General features: G+C 38.5%; 1 long non-coding RNA gene across 1 annotated transcript; it reads right to left on the bottom strand.

Moving 5' to 3' along the window:
- Positions 1–987: 987 nt before the first annotated feature.
- Positions 988–11,173, bottom strand: LOC118801693. The gene is made up of 3 exons (XR_005006566.1): positions 10,878–11,173; positions 6,873–6,973; positions 988–1,998 (listed from the first exon to the last, which is right to left on the bottom strand). It is a non-coding gene; the product is annotated as an uncharacterized LOC118801693 (long non-coding RNA).
- Positions 11,174–11,436: the final 263 nt, after the last annotated feature.

The following is an 11,436-nucleotide window of genomic DNA, read 5'->3' on the forward strand; positions in this document are numbered from 1 at the left end:
GCACATATGAAAAGATCCAGATTTTTTGTGTTCACATTGGCCTGGGAAAGTCAGATCTGTCACATTTAGGCAAAAAAACTGGATTAGTGCCACTTAAAACCTGTACTGTGAACACAGCATTTGAAAGAGTTTAAGCCTGATTGCTGCTGATTTAGGTCTGATCTCTACACACACTCCATAAACAGCCCAAACACAGCTACATGGAGCTAATGGTCACGATGCTGACCACAACAGCATCAAAACAACTCACCAGTGCTGATTAAATAAAATGTGGAGTGGCCACCTGCGGATGTTTCTGTCTTTCCTTGTATGAGTGTATTATCGAGTAATTTGCCTAATTCTAATGAGAACCACAGTCTCTGTCCACTAGAACCACATTCCATGTAACTGAACTCACTGGCCACTTAATTAGAAACCCCTGCCTTCCACTCATAACTGAGGACCCCCTGTCTACCCTCCTATACCAGGAGGGTAGAACTACATTTGGACAGAAAGTGCACCAAACATAAAACGGCAGTTAATTATAATAATCTTTATTTGTATCTATGTAGTACTTTCTGAGCTAATTAATGTGTAATGCCCAGAAAAATACCTTTAAATATGCTTTTCTCAGGTAGCTTAAAACCTTTGCACAGCACTGTCTAGCCTTTTAACTGACCCTGTTGCAGGTACATCACAAACATTACATGGAGCCTCCACCTACTGGCTACGCAGTGAATCCAGTCTGGCTGCGGTGATTTTGATGCATAGTGTATTACACAAAGTGACCTCCAGGGTGTGCTGTGGTCCAGTGCGAACTTTTTCCAGAGAAAGAAGAGAAGTTTCATGACCGTCATAAATTCCAAATTTCGGCCTAATTAAACTTCTCAGTATAAATAATTAATGAATTCAGGAAGTAACATTTTATAATGTATTTTATTCTAAAATAATAAATTAGAACATTTTATAATAAATAATAAAATAAAAGAAAAAGTTCAGTGTATTGATAAGACAGCATGTAGACGTTGTTGTGATGGTCCTGACGTCTTGAACCCAAATGTTTCTCCTCGCCAACACAAGCTTGGACAATACAATCTACAAAAATATCACAAATATTATACATTTATACATATGCACATATATTTAAACTAGACAAATTATGCTTAAACAGTTACTGATTCCTGTTGTGAGGGTGATTTTGATTGGTTTACAGACTAGTACACACAATATATGCAGTCAACTCCATAATTATAGGCATCTTGGTATAAATATAAAATAGAAGTTTGTATATTTTATAATAGTTAATAATATCTAAACTTTGACTGAAGGCCACAAAAACAGAAACAATTCGACAGAAGTGTTGACTTATAGAAATCAGTCTGTTTTAAACAACCGGAGCCGTAGGGAACCTGGCTGGAAGAGGACTCCCCACAGTGAGGAGGAGATGGTGGTGGGATTTTGGGGTCAATAACGTCACCAAGACTATAATCAGACGCTTAATGACATCTGCAATGGTCCAACAGTACAAAGTGACTTCTACACCGTTCCTCGTGCTGCCCTCAATAACAGAGCTCTCCTTCTGAGCACTATGGATAGATCAGGGGTGCGCAACTTTTCAGTGCATAAAAAATGTGCAGTTCTGATGTAAGCAGTATTTCAGTTCTTTTCACTTTGCACAATAGTGAACGGTGCTTTTCTAATTTAGTATTTCGCTCTTTGCTTAAAGGAGAGTTAGTCAGATTTCTGTTTACACATCCAAAAAAAGGCTGTATTTGCATCACATCCAGTCAGAGGTGCACTTTTAATAAGAATTTATCGCTTCTCATATCGTCATCATGACATCCAACAGCTTTATCGAGCATCGCAATTTATGTCAATATCGTGCAGCCCTGATTAATAGGTTAACATCAGTCCTCTGCCTCTTTGCCCTCCTTCATCGCCATGCCCAGGAGAAGACAGCAACAAAGACGGCCAGTAAAGGAGATGAGCCAACTGTTTGTTCCAGTGTTGAGGAAAATGCTGAAAGACAAAAAGATAAGGTGTGGTTAGACATGCTGCAGCGACAGACAGTCAGATCAAGTCCTCTCATTCACTGCCTTCCTCTCAGATCACTTCCTTCCTACAAAACAGACGGATTCCATCTTATTTTATGAATAGAGAGAAAATCTGTGAGTCATAAAACTCGAATGACTCGTCACTTTAATAACAATGATAAAATGCACAATTCATCAATGATTATTTTATTTGTAGATTTGTAAGAAATCACAATGAACAACACTAGTAATAATAATAATAATAATAATAATAATAACAATTCGCCATATTATTCGTTTTATCATTTTGTTGTAACAATTTAAATGATAACAGTAGTAAAAATTAAATTTTGTACAAGAGCAAAATAATAACTATGATATTAAAAATAATGAGTTATTATTATTATTTATTTTATATATATTTTACACAGGGTGACACAGGAGCCTGAGTGGGTGCTACATCAATAAATATGACACACATTGTTCATAATGTGGGACATGCCAGCGCCATCCTCTCTCCTATAGAAGCCCAAGAGACGAAACTGTTTATTTGAAAACAGCCACTAGATGGTGCTGCGGTAGCGCACAACAGAATAAAAGAAGCTAAACATACATCACTTCTGTTCAATGAGACTATGCCGATGAGACTGTTATATTTAGCAAGCGACCCAGATGATAGAATTAAACTTAGCAAGATTGAAGACTGTATACAAGACATAAAGGACTGGATGTCGAGTAACTTTCTCCTTCTAAACTCGGATAAAACAGAGGTTCTTCTTCTTGGTCCAAAAGCAGCTCGAAACAAACTGTCTAATTTAACACTTAAACTTAACAATTTCTCAGTTGCATCAAGCTCATCTGTAAAAAACCTTGGTGTCATTATAGACCCTGATCTGTCCTTCGACACACATATAACTAATATTACTAGAACAGCCTTCCTGCATCTCCGCGATATTGCTAAATTGAGAAATGCATTCTCTCTACAGGATGCAGAAAAGTTAGTTCATGCATTTATTACTTCAAGGCTAGATTACTGTAATGCCCTGCTGGCTGGATGTCCCAGCAAAAGCCTTAACAAGCTTCAGTTGGTCCAGAACGCTGCAGCCAGAGTCCTTACAAGAACCAGAAAGTTTGACCATATCAGCCCAGTTCTATCAGCCTTACACTGGTTACCAGTAAAATTTCGGATTGATTATAAAATTCTCTTGCTGACTTATAAAGCTCTAAACGGACTCGCCCCTCTGTACCTGAGTGAACTTCTCTCTCGCTATGAACCATCACGCCTGCTTAGATCACAAGGTGCTGCTCACTATTAGTACCCAGAATTAATAAAGTTACGTCAGGGGGGAGAGCTTTCTCATACAGAGCCCCCCAGCTTTGGAATAATCTTCCTGTTAATGTTCGGGACTCAGACAAAGCCTCAGTCTTTAAGTCTAGGCTAAAAACTTACTTTTATAGTCGAGCCTTTGGTAATTAGTTTTCCCTGTTAGTTCTATACCTGCCAGAGTCTCTGCTAACACTGTAATTTGTGATTGGTCACCCATTACAGAACTGACTCTGTGTGTTTTCCTCTCTGTGTGTTCTCCTTTCTTTTCTTCGCTGAGTTGAACAGCTGCCCATCCTGTGCGTCTCATGCTGCTGCCTTTTCTGCCTCGATCGGGTGCCACTGCTCGCCAGCCCTCTGGACCAGGTTACCAACATTGAGCCTCCTGCTGTACAACGCCGTGCAAACCTCACCCTCACAACCTGACCCCACTGATGCTGCTGCTGCTGCAGCATGAACTGAACTATTCAAATTAACTGTTTCCTTCACCTTTACCCTGTTTTGTACTATAATACTTTATACTAACAATGTTTACTATCCGGTGTCGACCAGAGGAGGATGGGTTCCCCTTCTGAGTCCTGGTTCCTCTCAAGGTTTCTTCCTGTTTCTCTTAGGGAGTTTGTCCTTGCCACTGTCGCCACTGGTGACACTCATGGGGGCTCGGACCCGGATTCCTTTTTGTAATGCCCATTTCCTTGTAAAGCTGCTTTGTGACCTGTTGTAAAAAGCACTATATAAATAAACTTTACTTACTTACTTACTATTAAAACACTGCATTGACAGTAACACATCCTGTACTTGTACGACTTCTATGCCAGTCAAATTTATTATTATGAACTTTATTTTTTTCTTATTTTCTTTTAAGAGCTGTGTTCCTTGTTTATATGTGGATGTATGTATTGTCCTTTATTTGAACAGGTTTAGTATAAACCGGTATGTTTAAAATATCCAAGAGGTAATTGGAGCTGTACATTTGCCCCATACATGACTGTTTTAATAAAGGTAAAATCAAATAATAAAAATAATAATAAAACAGAACCTACAGACAATATGGCTGAGAAGAAAGAGGCGAGGAATCAAAGAAAACAATGTTTGGTAATAAACTGTAAAAGTTACCAGTGTAACAGTAAAAAAAATGCCTTTCACTATTTCCACAAAGACCCTGACAGGTAATTACTCAAGTCTTTTCAAGTGGGAGCTTTTCAAGTCATCAGAATTTATGAGAAGCACTAATATTTCTATGCAAGTTCAGTTTCTGTCTGACTTTCAGATGTTCAAATGTGTGTAAGCATTTAATAAAATCACTGGACTATTTAAAGAAAGTCAACATTCAGTATTCATCCAAACTCCATCATCAGTTGTAATTACAATATGCTTATTCATTATATTTCTCATTGTTCAACACAGGCCATTTCAGTGGAGGTGTTAAATATACGGCCACAGAGTAGAAAGAATGTAGTTTTACACTTTTGTGTAAACAACAAACAAAACGGCCAGTGAAGGAGATGAGCCATACTGTTTGTTCCAGTGTTGAGGAAAATGCTGAAAGACAAAAAGATAAGGTGTGGTTAAACATGCTGCAGCGACAGACAGTCAGATCAAGTCCTCTCATTCACTGCCTTCCTCTCAGATCACTTTCTTCCTACAAAACAGACGGATTCAGTTAGTTTTATTTTAAGAATAGAGAGGAACGAAGTCAAATTAATAGTTAACCAACTGGTGTCTACAGCCTTCCAATGAGCATCCAAACACAGGATCACCGCCTGGAGGCGTTATAAAGATGGCACTTACACCAGTCAGCCATAACATGCCAAACATCCTTGTTTCTACACTCACTGTCCATTTTATCAGCTCCACTTACTATATAGGTGCACTGTGTAGTTCTACAGTTACAGACTGTAGTCCATCTGTTTCTCTGATACTTTGTTAGCCCCCTTTTACCCTGTTCTTCAGTGGTCAGGACCCCCATGGACCCTCACAGAGCAGGTACTATTTGGGTGGTAGATCATTCTCAGCACTGGTGTGTGAGTGTGTGTTGGGCTGGTCTGAGTCGATCAGACACAGCGGTGCTTCTGGAGTTTTTATATGTCACTGTCGTCGGATGGAAACCTCATATCTCCAAAATGGTAACTTTACAGGAGAAGGAAAATACTTACTTCACCATTAATGTAAGTCAATGGAACCAGACATCTTTCCAAATTGTTTTGGGTCATTTCTTTTGGTCCATTCTTCATGAAACAGGCCTTTTCAAATGATGTCAAAAAACAACAATATATATATATAAATTATACACACACACACACACACACACATATATATATATTCTGGATATATATATATATATATATTCTTAAAAACTGGGCACACCACAGTGGATGGCAAGTTAGACAGGTAAGTTATGCGTGCTATGTTAGCTTGCGCTTGGTTGTTAGTTTTCTCAATGTAAGGTTCTATGACAAACACAGAGACCCTGGTTGATGGGGGGCAGTTTCTTAAAGCCTTGTGGGTGAGGCAGAAGTGGGCGGTATGGGGAAAAAAACTTACATCACAGTATAATTAAGATTACAGGCGGTTTCAGTATATATCAGGGTATAGCATATTTATGTATATTTATTTCAAATAAAACAATTCTCAATGCATGAGTAAACATTTCTGGTGGTTTAAACATGGTGTAAATCTAAAATGATTCTATTGGGCGGAATAATAAAAACAGAAATGAACAGTATAGATGTCAATATTGCTTTGTAACCCTGAGATAAAGACAAGTGTATGTAAAGGCCACAGCCACTTCTCTGAGCAGAAAGAGTGCTGAAATGTTGTTTTGCGTCTAAACAGTCATTTGTCTCATATGTGAGCCAAACACATGACTTTTAATCTACGGCCATCAGGCGCCGCTGGAATTCAGCACATTCCACAGCCGTTCACACCATCAGAATCTGCGGAGCCTGTAGGCCGAAACCGTGGCGTTGCCTGAAGGAGCTGGCAGAGTGACAAGCACAATAGGTGGGGCACACGGAAAGCTCGCTAGTCTCCACGCTAGGCTAACGGCTAATGGCTAAAACCAAGAGACTGGCTTTACCTTCTACTCTCTTTTCTCCCATTAACTCATTACTGTTTGTTGTCTAATCTAATCCTAATCAATCTAATCCTTTGACAATAAGGGTTCTTTTAGCATTACAGAGCCTTACCAGTCTTTTGTTGCCCCCGTCCCAACTTTTATTAAATCTGTTGTTGGCATCAAAAAAAACAATAAAATTACTTAGTTTTAATATTTGTATGTTGTCTTCGTACTATTTTCAATTAAATATAGGGTTTAAATGATTTGCACATCACTGCATTTTGTTTTTATTAACATTTGCACAGCGTCCCAACTTTTCTGGAAACTGAGCTGTATATTGAGGCCACAAATTCATATATTGAGGCAACAAATTAATATATAGAGGACATGCGTTATAAGAATCTTAACTCAAGGCTTCAATATATTAATTTGTGGCCTCAATATAGTAAGAAATACATGAATAAACCAGACTACTTACCCATCAGAAAGATGAAACCACTGAAAAGCGCAGATCATGGACAGTGAAAGTGCATGGCCACTTCTGTTAGCCTTACAAAAAGGAATAATGTCTTCAAGTACCTGAAAAACAAACGCTGCTATTAACATGAAGCATATAGACTCACTGAATTCAAATTCTACCAAGATGAACCTCATTAGTGCAGGAGAAAGGAAAGTGAACAATTTGACTGACCTGATTTGGAAAAGATGGTGAAATGGTCAGCTGAACCAACTGTGTATTAAAATAACTAAGAATATTAACTGTATGTCGTTGTTCTCGGGAGAAAACCTCGTATCTCCAAACTGGTGACTTCACAGGAGAAGGAAGAAACCTATTTCACTTTTAATGTAAGTCAATGGAACCAGACGTTTTTTGGGTCGTTTCTTTTGGTCCATTCATCATGAAATTTACACACAATGTAAAGAACAACAGGCATTTTCAAATTATGCCAAAAACTGAAAAACATCAAAAATGGAGATGCGAGGTTTTCCTCCGACAGCAGTGATATATTTTGGCAGACTGTTTGTAGTGTAGAAAGACAGTAATTGCATAATGTTGACCATGTTTCTGATCGTGGTTGTGCGACAGTTTGAAGCCTGATGGAGCTGAAGCTACAGTTTAAAAGGATTCCCCTTTCGTCCACAGTCTACATGTCCTCTGGAGCTTTAAAGAGGAACACCATCGATTTTATTTGTTTCCCCTTAAATAAAAGGTTGAGGTGTTAACAGAGTCTTTCAGAGTGGTTTGGTGTGAAACGCTCTGTTCTAGATAAACTGTGAGTTCTCAGTGGTGGTGATAGGAACCAGAAAGTTCTTTTACAAACACATTACTTGACACCTTCCTTCAACCCACACGAGCTATAGGTATCGTCTGTATGTAAATGAAATCTTCCTGATGCTTCACTGGGTAGATTCTGTAAAATAAGTGTTTAGAGCTCTAAACGGCTTTAAATCACCTGCGGAGCTCAAACACTGTTTCTGTTCTAATATGCGATCTTAGATTTGCAGATACCTCTCTGTTATTGTGCTTCTAAACTGTTAGAAAGTTAAGCTCAGTACACAATTTTAATAAACATTTGAAAACATCTCTTTTTTGTGGGGGGTCTTTGTGATTTGATCGATGTCGCTGCTTAATATGATTTTTATTTAATACTCAGAATGTCTTCTATTGTGGTTAAGCTTTATCAAATGGCTGAAAAGCATCTGAGCTGCCACCGCTATGAAAGTTTGAAAACTTTATTTACAAATGAATTATGAAAGGTGCTCTATAAATAAATAAACTTTATAGAGCACCTTTCATAATTCATTTGTGAATAAAGTTCATCATTTGGACTATTGTCTCATAATAATGATCTTGAAATTTTATTTAATTGAAATTTAATTTTAAGTTTTTTTTGAGAAAACAAGTCATTAGATCAGATATCGGATCAAATCATTGTATAAACAAGTCACTAGTTCAGATATTGGATCAAATTATTGTATAAACAAGTCACTAGTTCAGATATTGGATCAAATTATTGTATAAACGAGTCACTAGATCAGATATTGGATCAAATTATTGTATAAACAAGTCACTAGTTCAGATATTGGATCAAATTATTGTATAAACAAGTCACTAGTTCAGATATTGGATCAAATGATTGTGTAAACAAGTCACTATTTCAGATATTGGATCAAATGATTGTGTAAACAAGTCACTATTTCAGATATTGGATCAAATTATTGTGTAAACAAGTCACTATTTCAGATATTGGATCAAATTATTGTATAAACAAGTCACTAGATCAGATATCAGATCAAATCATTGTACAAACAAATCACTATTTCAGATATTGGATCAAATTATTGTAAAAACAAGTAATTGTTTCAGACACTGAATCAAATTATCATATTTATTACCAACTTACTTAACCTGTAGAGGACTGCACTTGTTTTCATGTAGAAAATCAAAAAACATGGAATTTGCCCAAGGACTCCAAACGTTTTGCTCACAATGATGCAAACAACATGCATCGCTCAACAGCAGCAATGCCCAAATCTAACACTGTGTGGGGAAACTAGGTCATGTTAATGTTAGGTCATGTTAGGTCACTGTGTGAGACATACCGAGTGTGGCGTGAGACACTTCCTGTCCTGTGGACATGCAGGCACTGAACATAGTCTCAGTCAATCCATTAAACCACCTTTCAAGAGACTTTTGTTTGCTTGAGAGTCTTTTTTAAACTTCTAATTTCTCCACTCACCTGTTTCTATAAGAGAGAGCAAAGTTTTCTAGCGAACATCTCTGAAAAACGTCAAGCGGTTTTCAAACGCAGTTCATTTTCTAAAGTCTGGCATTTGGGTTTTTGTGATGTTCTGTCTTTTCCTTTTGTTTTGGTTGGTTTTACACTGCACAACACTGGGACAAGTAAAACACAACGCTAAGACAGCAGCACAACAAAAAAAAAATCACTTTCCTGGTTGGGCCAGTTTATGTTAGGGTTTGAGGCACAGTGTGTTAACAACAACATAACTGAGGCCAAAGTCAATTCACTTGAATACCTTTCCTTATCTATTCACGCGTCCAGTCAAAATAAATCAGTGGGATTGTTTGTTGACAAAGAACATCAGAGCGAGGCCGCGCAGCAATGTCGGTGAAGCACAAAGACATAGCGAGGCGAGTCAGCAGCCTCATTCCTTCTTAGAAAACTCAGTTTTCACATGTTGACTTTAACCCACGTCTGGACTGTCGGACCGTTGGACATATGCCATCATGATCCTTGTGGATCATATGCCGCTGTGATTCAAAGTTCCACGCTACCGAAACCTACAGGGGGCTACACTTTGATATCTGATCAAATCTGGTTATTTTTATCATAATGAAATCAAACACTGGGCCATTACGCTCTATAAACACCTTATCAGCAAAGCACAGAAGCTGTTCAGGTGTCACTTCAACCAGCATAAAGTCACACGTTTATAGAGCTGTTATTCTCTACTTCTAGTCCCGTTATAACACATGATGGTGGAGGCTACTTTTTAAGGAAGCGAACCAAGACCCTGATGCTTTGGTGCGGATGCGAATGCGGGTGGAGGGTACGCAAGTCAGAAAGGGCCGAACTAATATTCAAATGTTCATTTAGTCAGAGACGAGAACGATCGATCAGCTATGTATCAGTACTTTCAGCCCAAATATGTGAGCTTATTTACAGTTTTTACAGATGACAAAAAAGGGACATACATTTTTAAAAAACGAACTTACATTTTTAAAAAACGAACTTACATTTCGCTGTTGTTGGAAGAAAACCTGGTATCTCCATTTTTGACGTTTTTCACTTTTTGACATGATTTAAAAATACCTGTGGTTCTTGAATCGACTAAAAGAAACGACCCAAAATGACTCAGAAAAAAGTCTGGTTCCATTGACTTACATTAAAAGTAAAGTATGTTTTTTCCTTCTCCTGTAAAGTTGCCATTTTGGAGATACGAGGTTTTCTTCCACCAACAGCGATATATTGATACTAAATGGACAACATGATGGTGAGCATGTTCCAGCGACTGTATTTAACCACAGTTCATGCGCTGCTTGGTAATAAGAGGAGCAGTAAGCAGAAGCAGAGCTTCAAAGCCTCTTGTAAGAGAAATTGTGAGTCCCCATGTTGTCTTTTTTGTAAAATGAGACGTCCACAGTGTATGCACCGTCACAATGCTGAACAGATATAAAAGGTTTCAGAGGGTTTAGACAGAAAAACGCTTCAGACTTGTGAAGGTCTCACTACAATAAAATCACATCCGTTTTTTCTCATCCAGTGTGAACAGGCCTTAACAGTCCAGGCCTTAACAGTCCAGGCCTTAACAGTCCAGGCCTGCCCGCGATCGGTATTGGCCCCAAAAACACTGATCGTTCCACCTCACTGAACACTAACTCACACAGTCTTTACTATTTAGGGTAGAATTTACTGATTCTACCTTAATAACATTTTACTGAATAAAAAAAAAACTATACCTTTGAGGACTACAGTTTCAGGGTGACCCTGGGCTTTGTTTCCATGGTAACAGAGGTATACTCCCTCATCAGATGACCCGAACATGGAGACGTTAAGGGACAGATCACCATCTGTATATCTGCTTGCTGAAACCGATGCTCTCTGAGCCATAGGAAAGTTTCCTCTGCCGAACCTTCACGACAGGTTTTCCACCTTTTTCCCACCAAATCAGGACAGCATTCCCGTCAGTGCCCTCGTCAGTGCGGGCGCAGCAGGGCAGAGTCACCTTCTCTCCAACAGATACGCTGATGAAAACGGGAGCTTAAGAAAAGAAAGTAATGACAGTGTGGAAATCAGTTGGTTTACATGGTGGTTGGTGTATATATTTACATATATTCTTGGAATTTAGAATTTCTGATGCTCTGAACTAAAGCCGAGGTGGGTAGTTGGGGTTCTGGGAGAGAGCCCAATTGTCTGCGGGCCATAACTCCCTCCTCGTCCCTGAACTTGCAAAATCCTTTGCTATGCCTTTTTACGTTTGAACGCCCCAGTCAAATACCATGTTTTACTGATTTTCTC

Source organism: Colossoma macropomum, unplaced genomic scaffold (genome assembly GCF_904425465.1).
Source record: "Colossoma macropomum unplaced genomic scaffold, Colossoma_macropomum, whole genome shotgun sequence".
In the NCBI taxonomy this organism is placed as follows: domain Eukaryota; kingdom Metazoa; phylum Chordata; class Actinopteri; order Characiformes; family Serrasalmidae; genus Colossoma; species Colossoma macropomum.